The sequence below is a fragment of the Rhinolophus hipposideros genome (assembly GCF_964194185.1).
Source record: "Rhinolophus hipposideros genome assembly, chromosome: 4".
In the NCBI taxonomy this organism is placed as follows: Eukaryota; Metazoa; Chordata; class Mammalia; order Chiroptera; family Rhinolophidae; genus Rhinolophus; species Rhinolophus hipposideros.
Genome location: NC_138050.1, coordinates 13,895,147 through 13,911,884, shown reverse-complemented (window position 1 = coordinate 13,911,884; position 16,738 = coordinate 13,895,147). Strand labels below are relative to the sequence as shown.

At 37.4% G+C, this 16,738-nt stretch overlaps 1 protein-coding gene across 3 annotated transcripts in view; it reads left to right on the top strand.

The window, feature by feature from the left end:
• SMAD9 (SMAD family member 9) overlaps positions 1 to 16,738 on the top strand; it is an 81,505-nt gene that overhangs the window by 1,899 nt on the left and 62,868 nt on the right. For all 3 annotated transcript variants that reach the window (XM_081046891.1, XM_081046889.1, XM_081046890.1), the window contains exon 2: positions 9,722 to 9,918. The gene's annotated coding sequence lies outside the window, so the exon portion shown is untranslated. The remainder of the gene's footprint in view (positions 1 to 9,721; positions 9,919 to 16,738) is intronic.

Genomic DNA, 16,738 nt, shown 5'->3' with positions numbered 1-16,738 from the left:
ACCTAGTGATAATAATTGCCTTAATTGATGGCAAGACAACTGTCTTTTTAACAGACAGCCTTCCACCTCTTAATCTATTCTGACACAACCAACTCCCATTTTTATGCTTGACTGGCTATCTTTGTCAGAGTTGTTTTATGGTTCCGCTCTGTGGTTTCAAGCTATGTTTAAGAGAATGCCAACATATTCTTGATCTGAACAAACTCATTTTTCATCAGCACAGCATTTACTAAACATCAAAGATACAAATAAATTTTAGGTTAAACTTTACAATTCTCACGCCTTTGTCATTAATATGACAGTGACAGTCAGCATAAACTATTGAGCTATTTGACTTTTCTCCTCTTAAAATCTTTTTCTTTTACTTATATATCCCATATAATGAATAATCAGTTCACAAATGTCAACTACTGCATCTCTGATTGCCTAAGACAAGGAATTAGAAAGAAGAGCTTTGTTTTTTAATGAAACATTGCCAAGGATATCTATAAGTAATAAAGAACTGGTAAACTTGTTGATTCTTGTTAATCATGTGGTAGGTTGGAGGAGGAAAAAAATCTGTCAAGATATTATTTTATAAACATTAAAATATTTATTTTCAGTTTTACAAATAGTTTTAATTCTGATTAATGAGAGTGCAAATGCCTTTGCCAAAGTGGAGAGATGTGTTTAATAAGTGGTCACTATAGCACTTAGGCAACTAACTGGTTTATATCCGACATTCCTTCTACAATAAATAGAACAGCAATTTCATCACATTCTGCTTTAGTATGTCCAAAATAATACTTAGCAACAGGATGTATTCTGATTTAAGGGAAGGTAAAGGTTATGAAAACTAAAGAAGTTTTTTTAAATTTACAAAACATACTACATTAAATTATAGAGCTCTAATGAAGCTTAGGGCCCATTTTCTGTGTACTGCTGCCCGTAACATTTAGAGAGGAATTCAAAACAGGGAAGTGTCCAGAATAAAACAGTAAACATTGAGAGCATGAATCTAATAGCTGTAATTCTAGACTGTTGGATTTATATTTCCTTGGTTACTATTGCTAGAAAAGTTATTCTAAGTAAAAAAAAAGCAAGCAGTAAATTCATAGTAGTTATAACAGTAAGAGTACTTCAGTGACTTTTTTTCTTCATTGTTTACCTAGTGACTGCCCACGTCATGAGTAGGGACAAAACAAAAAACAAACAAATATCACTTGGCAATAAACTAATCTTTTAAAATAAATATTCCTATAAATTCTATCTGTTAAGGAACATATACTAACTAAGGTTGTTGAGATTTCAGATAGTTGTTAGCCTTAGGAGCTGTCATCCCCGTTAAAGGTGGCTGTTCACTTTGCCGGTGGACTGTGTCCCGACACTTCCACCCGAGCCAGCCCAGGTACCACATACAGCCTCAGGCTGACCCAGGCCACCTTTCAAGGCTTATCTTCCCACTCCTTCCATATTTTATGCTGCAATTAAAATATGAATTATAATTTTCCACGCATACCGTCTTTCCTCTCTTCTGCACCTTTACTCGTGCTGAGGCCTAGAGTTAGGCTTTTCCTGCTTCCCCACCTCTCACCAGAACCTCAGACTCAGAATCTTCCTGGTCTTTTATGGCCCTGGCCAGTTGCTGCCTTCCCAGACCTTTCTCTGATAACCCTGGTCATAGGTGTGTCCTCCTTGGATCTCCTGTGGCTCTTTGCATTTCCCACTGTGCATTTCCTGCCACATCTTATCTCGTATGAAGTTACTGATGTACTAATTTATTTTTTCTCCAAAGATGATCCTTTCAAAATCTGTGAAGGAAGGGACCATGTTTCATCTGTCTTTTTGTTCCTTTGAAGCTGACCACAGCGCCCTGCCTAGTACTCAGTCAATAAATATTAATTAAATAACACATTTTTTACTGAACCCATGGTCTCTTCTGAAGTAAAATCTGTAAAAGAATTTCTCCCATACAATAGGTCTTAACAGTTCATCTTTCAAGAAGCCAGTGTTGAACTTGAACTGAGGACTTGCTCAGAGGCTGTGGAGAGCTCGCCCTGAAATCCCTCCAGTCCAGCTGAACCTCCTTCTCCTGAATATTGTGGCTGAGCATTACGGTCAGGAAAGCTTATATGAGACTCTTATTGCATTAGCAATTTTCCATATCAGATTCGCTAAATACACAATGGAAACCATTTAGTAAAAAAAAAACAAAACAAAACAAAACAGATTTTAATGTGATATGGCTACCACAATGAAACTCTAATGTGATTCCACAGAAAATTGCTAACACGATATGCTGACCCCACCCTCCACCAGTAGCCACATAAAAATTGATACTGTTTTTAGTGTATATGTTTCAAATTATGCTCAGAAAAGAAAAAGACTGCTACTGAGATGAGCTTCTGTTTTGGTCAGGTTGGAGGTTGAAAGGGTCTTGGTATCAGCCTCGTCAGAAAGCTGAATCTCCCTTCTGTGCCTTGATCATTATATTACCAAACAATACTAAATCACATCTGAAAATGCATCGTATTCTGTTAAGTGATTCAGAATTAATAAAATGTAAAAATAATTTTGGTATAAATATCATGCCTCTATATTTGATTATACAGTTTTAATTGGGAAGTCCAATCAACTCAGAACCAGTCTTCTCAGAATCTGAGGCTGACACAAAATTTAAATTCAAAACTTGAAATGCATAAATATTAAGAAACAAATTATACATGTGAGTATACAGAACTGTGTCACTTTAGAAGTCATAAACATTGAAAAGATTTTTGGTTCTTTCTTCGTTCCCTAACCCATATTTAATTCAAAGACAAAAATATAACCCATAAAATAAGTGTAAAGGAGTCCTACAAAGTTCTGATTTTTTCCTACAAAAATAATTTTGATTTTTTTTCCTTTTAAATTAAAGGTGATTGGGTGACAATGGTTAGTAAAGTTACATAGGTTTCAGGTGTACAATTCTGTATTACATCATCTATAAATCCCATTGTGTTTTCACCACCCAGAGTCAGTTCTCCTTCCATCACCATATATTTGATCCCCCTTACCCTCATCTCCCTCCCCCCATCCCCCTGACCCTCTGGTAACCATTAAACTATTGTCTGTCTGTGAGGTTTTATTTCTTTGTTTGTCTTGTTCCTTTGTTGTTTTCAGTTTTATATCCCACATATCAGTGAAATCATATGGTTCTCAACTTTTTCTGTCTGACTTATATCTCTTAGCATAATAATCCCAAGATCCATCCATGTTGTCACAAATGGCACTATTTCATCTTTTCTTACCGCCGAATAGTATTCCATTGAGTATATATACCACAACTTCTTTATCCATTCATCTATCAAAGGACACTTTGTTTGTTTCCATGTCTAGACCACTGTAAATAAAGCTGCAGTGAACATCAGAGCACATATATCTTTATGGATAAATGTTTTCAGATTTTTTGGGTAGATACCCAGGAGAGGGATTCCTAGGTCATATGATAATTCTATTCTTAATTTTTTGTGGAACCTCCACACTGCCTTCCATAATGGCTGCACCAATCTGCATTCCCACCAACAGTGGATGAGGGTTCCTTTTCCTCCACAGCCTCTCCAACACTTGTTACTATTTGTCTTGTTGGTGATAGCCATTCTCAGTGGTGTGAGATGATATCCCATTGTGGTTTTTATTTGCATTTCTCTGATGATTAGTGATGTTGAGCATCTTTTCATGTGTCTATTGGCCATTTGTATGTCCTCTTTGAAGAAATGTCTTTTCAGGTCCTCTGCCCATTTTTTAATTGGATTGTTTGTTTTGTTGAATGGGTTCCTTATATATTTTGGATATTAGCCCCTTATCAGAGGTGTTGTTTGCGAAAAACAGCCTCTTTATTTTGTTGATGGTTTCTTTTGTTGTGCAGAAGATTTTTAGTTTGATATAGCCCCATTCACTTATTTTAGCTTTTATTTCCCTTGTCTTTGAGGTCAAATTCATAAAATCTTCTTTGAACCCAAGGTCCATAAGTTTAGTACATTTGTTTTCTTATAAGCAGTTTATTGTTTCAGGTCTTATATTTAGACCTTTGATCCAATGGAATAGAATTGAAAACCCAGAAATAAACCCACATAAATATGGACAGGTAATTTTCAACAAAGGAGCCAAAAACACAATGGAGAAAAGACAGCCTCTTCAATTAATGAGAATTGGAAAGCCACGTGCAAAAGAAAGAAACTAGACTGCTATCTGTCACTGTGTACCAAAATTGATTTTCTTTTTTTGGGAGAAATACTAAATATGAAAATCTTTCTCTCTTTTGGTATTCTGATTAGCTGATGTCACTGGTGGGATAATATATGGTTTTCCCCTTGCAGAAATTTAATATTTAATATCTGATCACTTTCTTTTTCCTTTTTTCAAATTTAACTTTGAGTGGCTATAACTAGGAAATGTGTATTCCTCAATCATGAAATAGGTGTAGTCCTGTGGTAGTGAAATGCAGTCTTTGATTTACAAACACTTAGATTACCAGAGATGACCATTCATTCCAGAACTTCAGTTCCTAGTTTTCTACCACTGGACAAATAGTCTGGAAATAGCACGTGCTCTTGGGCTCACCCAGATAAGGTGATGACATTGGGGATTCCCTCTGAAACAGTTTAGAGGGGGTTTGGAAGTAGTGCGAGTTGAACACTGCGAGATTAGCCACATCTTAAACTTGCTCATTCTTAGAGCGTGGCCTATGCGCCTTCCAATCCCGTGAGTTTCTTCTTCCATAGCATAATATTTTTCACTTTTAATCTGTTAAACTGCTTGGAAGATGATCAAATGTAGATTTGTTTTGGGGTGTGTATGCATTTGTATGGTTTTGTTTCTTTTTACAAAAATGCAATAATTGTGAAATGGGCAGGAGATAGATCTGGAACTGTAGATTGGGGCAGTTTATTGAAAGCCTTGAGGATTTTGTCCTAAGTACTTGTGGCCCGTGGAAGGTTTAGAGCAGATTCACAGATATTAGAGCAGATTTCTAAAGGAGAGTTTGATGGGTGATAGAGTTCATCTGAAGTGTTAGGGGTTGCTTTCTGAATTCTTGTGTCTCACTTGAACTGAGTTGGCAGTAACACGTTACAGAAAATAACTCAGAAAAAGGATTCACAGATTCCATCAGAGTTTTCCATCTCATGGTAGAATATATGAGACTTCTGTTATTCACACTGTATTACAAATCTATTAATTTATCTAGCCTTTTTTCTTTTCTAAGAATCACATGAGAGCATTGGACTTTGGTTGGAGGAGGAAGGAGAAAGAGTAGGTCATTTAAAAGTTTATGCATTTGGGCAATTGTGAGGATTCAAGGCACCTAAACTTGGACACGGGGGTACTGCAGAAAGCAGGTTAGTAGATACCAAAAGTAGACATCATGCCTTTGGGTGAAGGTTAGCAGTATTAGAGGCCATATATGTACGAAGGGGTAAGAGGGTCTTAGTGGGCTGGCTAGGGAACATATCAGCACTCAGAACATTGTTTCTACAGAAAATGAATCCCATTACCCAAATAACACAGAAATGAGCACAGCTGGTTCCTAAAGTGTGACCATTAGTGATTAATGGTATGAGTGATTATTATTAATGATATGAGTGATTATTAAAAGCCAATGGTTTTCTTTCCCTTGTTGAGGCATTTGTATCATTCTCTCCCTGTTTTCTAGTGGTAGTAGTATTTCATTTTTAGAGCAGAAGTTGGGTCAGATGTTTTTCAAAGACAAGCCTTTGTGTATATAAATGCTTCCCTTTGGGCCTATTGGTTATTTATGTGTTTACACAAAGCAGTTATTAGGTATTAGCTGAGTTTGCAAACAATGGCAAGTTGGTGGTTGGTGCTTAAATATTATTTCAAAGGAGTGGCACCTCCATTCTGTTGTCACTGATCTAAATTTATTGCAAATATGTATTTTTAATTATTTTCAAAATATTGATCATGTATTGGGGTTTTGAAATGTTGTGATTTTGCTCTAGAAAGTGGAACTTATCAATTTGGGGGATTTTATATAAGTTATTCATTCAAACATTATTTACTCTGTCCCTGTTGTACCTACACGGTGTATGAGGCCCCAAACCAGGCCCTCGGGACCACAACAAAATGAAGTAACATAACAAAATAAAATCCTGGTCTCCAGGATGTCATAGCCTAATTAGAGAGAGGTCAGGAAAGCGATTATCAGTGTTTACCCAATAATAAGATTTCTTATGTTAAAAAAAAAAGTAATCTATTTGGATATGTCTGTGTTTTTCTTGATTAGAATTCCATTTTTACTCTGTGTGAATTTTGAGTCACTCTTGACAGAGGTAAATTAGAATGATACTTTTGGGATGTGGGACTCCAGATAGAGGTGAAACAGAAGGCATAATGGGAATAAAGATTCTTGCCGGACGTCCTTGTGAGAACTTAAGGTTGCTAAGGCCTGGAATTGCATTATTGTGTCTGTCAGGAGGAAGAGCTGTTGATTCTGATTTTCTGCTTTATTCTCTATGGTTCAAGAGTGAGTTTTTGTGGCCCCTCTCGGGGGGAAATCTCCCTAAAGCCGGTTAATAGCAGTTGTAATAGTGTACCTGTCACCTGTCTGGTAATAATGTGTTTAGATTTCTGTCTCCCTCTGTAGACTGTAATATCATAGAGGGAAGGGAACATGTCTTATCTTGAAATACCCAGTACCTAGCATAGTGTCAGACTCATCGTTGATACTTGATGAATTTCGTTTCTTCCTTCAGCTACTCACCTTTCTCTTTCCTAAGGTAGGTTGGTGTTTTATAGGGCATGGTAGAAGGAAGAAGAAAACATTTGGATTTTAATCTGTAGGCAAGGAGAACTATTACATTTTAAACCATGGTCACAGAGAAATATTAAAAGGTTTGAACAGAAAAAGCACATAATCAAAGGGGTATTTGAAGAAGAGTGAAGACAAGTTGAAGTCGTATGACGCTTCAGAATGACCACATTCACACCTAGATGGTTGACACACCATCTCCACTGCTTCATGAATTTCTTTGGTGGTGAAAACTCTGAGCTTCCCAAACAGGAGTCCGTAACACCGTTTATTAGTGACTCTTCTCCATCGGTATATGATCTCCATCCCTCAGGCAGCCTTTGGCCAGGAAACTCAACCTCCCACAACACACACATATCAATAAGACTTTAAAAATTGACCATGCACCATTTTTAAGAAAACATTTAAAATGTTATTTATAATCATTTAACACTGCAATTATTCAAGTACATGTTGGTGCTCTTTATCACATCACCTTAAGGAGATAGGTGATTAAAGGCACAGGAGGGAGGGAATGCATCGTATGAGTCTGCCTTTCAGAGGCATGCATTGTATCACGTCAGCAAAGCAATGGGCTTTAGGTCAGAAGTTAGACTAAACACACAGGGCACTAATACAGTGGCTAATGTTATTGATTACACTGGATTTTACCTTTATTCAGGCAATGTGTACTGTACACCAGCCCTGATGTTAGGCATTACAGATCACTCTGTGGCATGGCCTGGGGCCTTTAGAAGGAGCTTGACATCTCTGGGTAAACAAAGAATAAACACAAGGAGTCGAGTGTGTTGTGAAGGTATATGCTACTGTGTTTCCCCAAAAATAAGACCTAGCTGGACAGTCAGCTCTAATGCATCTCTTTGAACAAAAATATAAGACTCATATTATATCATATTATATCATATCATATCATTATTATATTATATATTAAATTATATGTATATAATATGTATCATATAATATATAGTATATATATATTAAAGACCCAGTCTTACAGTAAAATAATACCAGGTCTTATATTAATGTTTGCTCCAAAATACGCCTTAGAGCTGATTGTCCGGCTAGGTCTTATTTTCGGGGTAATACGGCAGGTGCTGTGGCAGTCCAGACAGCTGGGGAGAGCTGGTTAAATGCTGCTGCCTGGGGGCCGCGGGGAAGATTTCCAGGAAACTGGCTTCCGGTCTGCCTGCAGGAGGAGCAGGATGTAGCTGGGCAAAGGCCTCCTGGGCAGAGGTGAGGGTGTGCAGGGCAAAGGAGGCGAGATTGATGAGGCTGGGAATGTAGATTGGGGAGGCCACGGCCTGCTTTGAAATTGATTTTAAAAGCATCAAATCATACTCCCCATGATATATACTGTTTTTTCCCCCTATAAATTATATAAATGTATGCGTATAATAGACATTTGGAGAAAAACATTTTAAAGTTCAAATAAAGCATTTTTAATCCCAACCCGCGGAAATAGTGACTATCCCATTTGGCTGCAGTGTCACAGCAAGGTGTGCCGCTTAGGAATGTGACAGGATCAGCTCTGGATTTGGGATGACATCGCATGAGGGGCCCAACAGGGAGGATGCTTTCTGGGGTGGGGGGGAGGTCTGGTGAGGGGAAGCACAGTGGTGTGTGGACAGAAAAAGAGCTTTCCTCCCACCTGACTAAGTTCCTCTGGCTGGGCGTATAATCAGACCACCCTGAGACAGATGAACAGGCGAAAAATGTCCAAAATTTATTACGGATGTACATATGGGGGTGCCAGAAAAATATGGGACCATAGAAGAGGACACATGGGGCAGTTGAGGCTTATATGCCCAGTTCTGAATTAAGGAGAGGGAGGCAGGGGTCTGGGGTTTCCAAGGGAAAGTCTGCAATTCACAGGTAGATGAGAAAGAGCAAATGTATAAACAAATTCTCGCTGGGCCACCCAGACAATGGGAGACAGAGGGAAGTCCAACAGATGCACTTGCCCGCATCCTCCGTCTGCCTCCGTAATTCATGTACTCATATGCTGAGCTAAATATGCGAAGGTGAATAGCTCCCTTCCTTTAAGCAGGCTTTTCCGTCTGAATCTCTTAGGCAGGTAAACGGGGAAAGTCAAAGTTTCCTTCTGAGTCTTATTTCTTAATAACCAACTTAAAATCAATATCCCAAAAGGCGTATTTTGGGGTGGCAAACTGTGGTCACCCCTCAGTGTAGAATACAGCTGCCTGGAGTGGAAGAGAGTCATTGGGGGCATCTGGGTTGGGACATATCGAAGAAATATGTGGTAGGAGTTGGTGAGTTATTGGAATGCAGGATTGAGGAAGAGAAAGGGATCGAATTTCCGTGGGCTGGTTCTGAATCAAGGGTGGCATCAGAATCTCTATCTTGGGCAGGTGGTTAGCGAGTGGGGCTACCAGCAAATAGGGAATGCAGGAAGAAAATGTGTTTTAAGAAAGTGTTTTAAAAACTTAAAGTGTTTAAAACACTTGAAGAAGTGTTTTAAGAAAGCTAATAGGTTCCATTTCTCTCTCTTTTTTAAAAAAATAAGCTTCATTTTTTTTCAGAGCAGTTTTAGGTTCACAGCAAATAGTGAGTGAAAGATACAGAATTCCCATATACCCCTGCCCCGCCCCACATGCAGAGCCTCCCCCACTGTGGACAATGCCCACCAGAGTGGTCATTTGTCACAATCGGTGAACCTACATTGTCACCCCAATGTAACATTAGGGCTCACTCCTGGGGTTGTACATTCTATGGGTTTGTACAAACGGATAATGACACTTAGCAGTTTCACCTGCTCTGACAATCCTGTGTTCCTCCAGTTCACCCACCCCTCCTTCTCCCAAGCTCCTAGCGTAGATTCCATGTCTACATTGACGCATATTGCATTTCAGGATCCTGGAGTGTGGAAATCAGTGGTGGTCAAATTTTCATTAACTGTTTTTATTTTAACAACAGGGTCCTTTCATCAAGGAATCCTTCCTGAGGAAGGCTGAATGAAGAAGCGCCGCTCTGCTGCAAGGTGGCATCTCAGAGGGACAGCCTTGTGTGTTGGCTTCTCCCTGGTGTCCAACTCCTCCCCACCACGCGCTTGTCGCTGTGTCTGAGGCTGTGCCACCTCCAGAATTCTAAGGACACCTCCCGGAAACTGCATGGTAAGCAAGTCTGGAGCTCAGAGGAAGGCTTGGTAGTTCCCAGATGCAATGACCTTAAACTCTTGTGCTTTTTGAGACCTGGTATCTTTTTTAATAGTGTTTTTTTTTTTTTTTTGTCTTGTTTGTTTTGGTCCCTTTCCTTGGGGTCAAGCTGCCAGCTTCAATTTTGCTTTGCTATGGTTGCACCTGCTGATAGCATCTCCTCTCCCCTCTCCCAGTTTGCTGCTCTAGTTTGCTACAAACTTGGAAATCATATAAACACACTTGTTTAAACTGAATTGAAAACAGTTGTAAGTAGGTGGCGCATGATCTTTTCTGTGCAGACTTGGTAACGTCTGTTTTGGCAGGTGGAACCCTTGTTTTGCTTATTGGTTGTTTTCAGTTGTGTTTTGTACAAATGCAGTTGATGGATAGTCAGAGTTTTGTACAGTGATCACTCCATTTCTTTCAGGGTCCAGTTATCCTCTCACCTACTCCCGCTTTCTGTCTGACCCTGAAATTATATAGAAACTGTGTAGTATGGGCTCAGAAATTTCTACCCACCAGCTCTACTGGGTGGATACTAGCAGTTAATGCTGGTTAGGAAGAAAATAATGCCACAATTTAATTCCTAGTGAGGTGCTAATACGTGGCAATGCTTGAGATACTGTTTTTTTTTTTTTTTTTTTTTAATGTGGACCTTTATCCCCCCTCCTTTTTTTCCTTCTTTGCCTCTGATCTGTTTCTGAGATTATTTTTCTTTTTCCTTTTTCTGGGCATCTTTTCTACAATGAGGCATGCAGGAGGAATAAGCAGAAGTAAACCTACTTGTTAATAATAAAAAAATATCCTTACGCTAGCTTAGTTTTCAAACTGTTCTTGCACACATCCTCTCAGAATGAAAGGTAGTGAAGTGATTAGTGTTTCAGATTTACACAGAAGAGGAAAGAGGATTGAAATGGTTAATGACTCGAAGGTCACAGTGATGGAGCTAGCATTCAGAGTCACGTCTTCTTCCTCCAAATCCTGTTTTATCCATTACATCATGTTGCCTCTTGTTCATGGAAGCACTAGTTAAATTGTGGGCCCTTCCAAACTTGAATAATAAAATGTGGGTGGTGTGCAGTATTTCCAAGCATATACTGACAATGCAAAGAATATAGATTGGAATGCTAGAAACTTATGTCATAATCTTCCCAAGGTATTGTTGACATTCTCTTATAACAGTATTATGAGTTGCTCACCCTTAAAATGTTCAGTCATGTTCTTAACATGCAGAATAATACATGGAAAAAATATGTAGCATTCGAAGCACTGCAAATGTGACCCAAACAATGAGGCATGTTCTTTAGGTTCCCTCTTCGCTACTCTAATGCCGACTCTGCTTCCCTTTCACTACATTTGGCATAAATAAAGTATCAAACAGGCAATGGAATGATTATTCCATCTCCAAAAGAAGTGGTAACAATAAAAAATGTATCTTATCTCTTTACTTTAAAAAATAATTCTAGATCTTCACTGCGACTTATGAAATGATGTCTAATCAACATTGGCATTCTAGCTGAAAACAACTGTCTGAGTGGCCAAAGGACCTGTATCTCAGGGATTTAAGTGAACATAGATCGAGGCTCCCCAGTGGCTTATTAAGCAGAAATTTCAGTGACATCAGTTTACCTTAGCACTTCATATCATGAGTACAGGCTACCTACTATAACTAAGTCTTGTTTTGGGCAAAATATATTACTTTTAGTTAGGGTCTTCTGTTTCATGTGAAATTCAGTGTTAATATGAAAAGAAACCAAGCTGTTATTGGAGGACTTCTATTTTAAAGTGAGCTTGTGTGTATGCTTTATTCACTGATAGGGTGTTGATAAACTGCTGGGCTTTCCAAGACGAAACTCAAGTGATCATTATGTCACTTCCTCCGGGCCACAGTGTATCCAAATCCAGGAATGATGATTAAAAGTATATTTTAAAACGAACTTAAAATATTCTTGTACTTAGTTGTGTATTATAAGGTAAATTTGTTTAACTCAATATAATTTTTATGTGGTAGATCTATGGTATTCCTATTTCAGGAGGGACCATAAAGTCAATTTTATGAAAGAATGAATTTCAATTTGTGTGTACCTTCCAGTGGATTTGAAATCAAAGAGATTCTGGAGTATTAGGAGGTTTTAACACAATGTTAAATATCAGATGTGTTAATGAGTGAAAAGAAATTTATATTTCTGCTTTCTTTCAGAATGCTCAAAGTTATTGAATCTTTGGATGTTTGTTAAATTTAATTACTTGCTTTGACTGAAGGAGTTTTTTAGTTTGCATTGTAAGAATAACCGATTCCAAGAAAGTAAAAATAATATTGATTAATGGTATGTAACATTGCTCTTGGTTGGCTCTGAGGTAGAAAATAGGTCTCATTAAAGAAATAGTCTTTCTACAGATCATTCCATATTTTTATCTTTTTCTTAGTGTGGAAGCAAATGTTATTTTTAAAACAGTACTTACCCCTCCCCCAAACTACCACTGTCAGAGAAAATTGATATGTTTACATGAATCATCATTAAGTGAAAGAAAGGATCTGAAAGGCTGGCAGAAAGCCAGGGATCCCACAAAGCTATGGCCGTCCTTCCGTGACTGTGGGCTGTTGAAAAGAGATTAACCTCTATAACGGGGCCCGGGGTGCACGTGAAGATTTTGCAGCATTTTATGTTATCAGGGATTCCAATTTCTTTCAAGCCTTCCATGTACCAGTGGCACATTATTTTCCACCTCAAAATTAGAGTTTTAAAAAACCCTCTAATTTTGGCAGAGGGAGACTTTGTAAAATCCCTGGAAGGTGGCAATGAAGCAAATTATTATAACATTTGGAATGAGATTTTTCTTTTGTACAATATACATTTAATTTACCATTTTAACCATTGTAAGTGTATAATTTAGGTGCGCTAAGTCCATTGACATTGTTGTGCAACCACAACCACTCTCCATCTCCAGAACCCTTTCATGCTGCCAAATTGTAACTCTGTACCCATTAAACAAAAACTCCTATTCCCTTTCCTTCCAGTTCCTGGTAATCTTTATTCTCCTTTCTGTCTCTATGGTAATCTTTATTCTCCTTTCTGTCTATTCTAGTTACCTCATACTGTGTTTCCCTGAAAATAAGACCAAGACGGACCATCAGCTCTAATGTGTCTTTTGGAGCAAACATTAAAATAAGACCCAGTCTTATTTTACTATAAGACCGGGTATAATATAATATAGTATAGTATAATATCATATAATATAATACCGGGTCTTATATTAATTTTTGCTCCAAAAGATGCATTAGACTAGGTCTTATTTTCAGGGAAACATGGTATAAGTGGAATCATACAAAATTTGCTTTTTGTGTCATAAGTCATTTCATTGGTATAATGTCCTCCAGGTCAATCGTGTTGTAGCACATGTCAGAAGTTCTTCCTTTTTAAGGCTGAATAATATTCCATTGTATGTATATACCACTTGTTGCTTATCCATTCATCCATCCATAGACATTTGGGTTGTTTCCACCTTTTGGCTGTTATTGATACTATGAACACTAGTATACAAGTATCGGAATTTTCAGCTCCTTTGTGTATATACCTAGGAGTGCAATTACTGGTTCATATGGTAATTCTACATTTAATTCTTGATAAGCTGCCAAACTGTTTTCTTCAATGGCCAAGCCGTTTTACATTTCCACCAATAGTGCACAAAGGTTTTAATTTTTTCATATCCTTGCCAACACTTGGCAGTTTCTGTCTTGTTGATGATAGCCATCTTAATGGGTATCTCATTGTGGTGTTGATTTACATTTGCCTGAAGACTAATGATGTTGAGCATCTTTTCCTGTGCTTATTGGCCACTTGTATATCTTCTTTGGAGAAATGTCTGTTCAAGTGCTTTGCCCACTTTTGAATTGGGTTGTTTGTTTTGTTGTTGTTGAGTTGTAGGAGTTCTTTATATATTCTGCATATTAATCCCTTCACAGATGTGTGATTTGCATGGAATGTGATTTTTAATGGAAAGTTTCTAAAAAAAATTCTGTAACCACATTTTAAGAAAGGAAAATACTGTATTAAAATTGTAATACAATGAATGATGCTGGCATTCCTTTGATTAATGCCACCTTTGAGCAAACATCTCACATTGCTATTGTAATTCAATTCAGCTTTGAAAAGTAATCCATAGATAACATCTCTTAAAATGTGTACTTTTTTTCCGCACTCCTGGTGTGTGTGTGTGTGTGTGTGTGTGTGTGTGTGTGTGTGTGTGTCTGTATCTTCCACCTATTTGTCTATGTGACTTTACACATTTAAGAATTAATTTTGTAGCATTTCATAACATATGGTCATGTTAATAAAAGGAGTCAAATATTTTTTAAAAATTCTTTGTTTCTAAAACCCACCAATCTTAGGTCACATTAATTTTAAACAAATCACAGTTAGAGGATATCTAGCCAGCATAAGAGATAACAATCCAGTGTGTTATATAACATTCAGTGACACAGCATTTATTCTGCAAATGAAATTAGAAGGGCCATTTGGTCTTGGTAGCTCTAGAAATTTGAATCATTGAAGAAAAATTAGCTGCCATTCCCCAGTGTCTGTTTTATTCCCCCTCAGTGTCCTCCTCATTTAAAAGCTTTCCTTTGAGTTGAGATTTGTAAAGCAGATAGATTAGAAGTAAAAATTTTTTTAATTGGTTCCATTTTTGCTTTTGACATACTGATATTTTGATAGTGTTATTATAAATTCAGCAGGAACTCATAACTAAAAAGCAAAGATATTTTAAAAAGTGCAAAATTTTTGAACAGGATAAGGACTATAAAGATTTTTAGTCTTATTTATATGTTGTATCTGAAAAAAAACAGCTCAGATACAGAGAACAGATTGGTGGGGAGCGTGAGATGTAGGCAAATGGGTAAAGGGGGTCAAAAGATACAAACTTCTGGTTAGAAAAATAACTAAGTCATGGAGATATAGTGTACAGGTGACTATAGTTAATAATACTGTATTTCACATTTGAAAGTTGCTGAAAGAGTAGATCTTAAAAGTTATTATAAGAAAAAACATGTTGTAACTATGTATGGTGATGGGTGTTAGCTAGACTTACTGTGGTAATCATTTCCTAATATATACAGATATTGAATCATGTTGTACACCTGAAAGTAACATAGTGTTATATGTCAATTATACCTCAATTTAAAAAAAAACATTTTTTTAGGAATAATAGATTAGAGGAGAGACAGAGTAGGAATAGAGTAGAATGATCAGGAATCAATTTCAAGAAATGAAAACCTAGGTCAGGGTTTGTCAACCTCGACTGTACTGGCATTTGGGGCTGGTTAATTCTTTGTTGTGGGGGCTTGTCCTCTGTGTTGTATGATGTTTAGCAACATCCATGGCTTCTACCCACTAGATACCAGTGGAACTCACTCCCTTCAGCCCAGTTATAGCAACTGAATATGTCTCTAGACATTGCCAAATGACCTTTTGGGGGGGCAAAATCAACCCCTCTTCGCTCACTGAGAACCACGGGTCTAGGGTGATGAGAACCTGAGCTGCCTTCTAACAGCAGAATGCTAATAAAAGGGTGAAAACAAGTGAAATTTTGAGGAAAGGAAGAAAATTTCTGATAATTAATATTTAGCAAGCACATACTATTTCCCAGGCTCCAGCACTAGGTGACATAGTCATTTAACGTAAATAATAAGTATTTATTAAATGCCTATTTTATGTGAGGGATTGGAGCTACATTGATGAGTAGAGTCACTGTCCTCAAATACTTTGTTGTTTAATACAGGAGACATGTAAACAAACACATCACGAACTAAAGTGAAAATAGTAATGTGTGTAAAGTACTGACTGAGAAGATACGCATCTGGCAGGTCACAGGTCTCAGCTGATGCCTGAGCTGGATTTGAAGGATGGATAGCCATTTGATTCCTGGAGTGTGTTTTGCATTTGAGGCGGTGAATTGACCATGGTCTTTTACTCACTTAATTGAAGACCAAGTTGAGGCAAAGCTTTCTCCAGGCTGTCACCTCTGTCCAGGGAATAAAACTCCCAGATCATATTTAAACCTGAGATGACTTCCTGGTGCAATAGTACATTTTCCCTGAGGCTTGAGTAGAGTGATTAGCACCTGGCAAATCCCAGAGCTATGCAATCCACAGTTTATATACTTCACATATTGTTTTGAATCATTAGCAGTGCAAGGGGATAAGGAGATACATATCTAACTCCCATAATACATCAAACTCTCTGACAAATGATATCTACAACATCTTGTTGATTTTGAAAAAGTTAAATAAGAGGCATATTTGCATAACTATTCTGGTTAATAGTTTCTTTATTAACCAGTGGATGTATTGTAATGGAATAGAACGTAGAAACAGATGGGACCATATGGCTTAATTTGTGGAATGGCAATGTATTGCTTAACCTCACAGCAAAAGTATTTGCCATTATGTAAGGAAAATATAATTATTCAGTGGCAGTTTACATAATATATATGTTCAACAGTAGTGATGCTCTTCATACTTCCTTCATTGTTTACGTTTTTTAAATTTTACATTGAAAAAGAAAGTAATGAGCATCAAAAGAAATTGCTAATGCATTTATCTTCAACTACCTCACATGGACTCCAACTCTGCTTTTTCTTCACTGCTTTCTGTCCCATTAGTAACAATAGTTTTCAGACTTGCTGAGGTCACTACCCAGTTATTTAGTTTGACTACATGTGATAAATGTATTTATTTAAGATTTTGTTCTGAATTTTTTTAAAAAGGTCAGTATGGTACTTTTGCATTGCAAGGTAT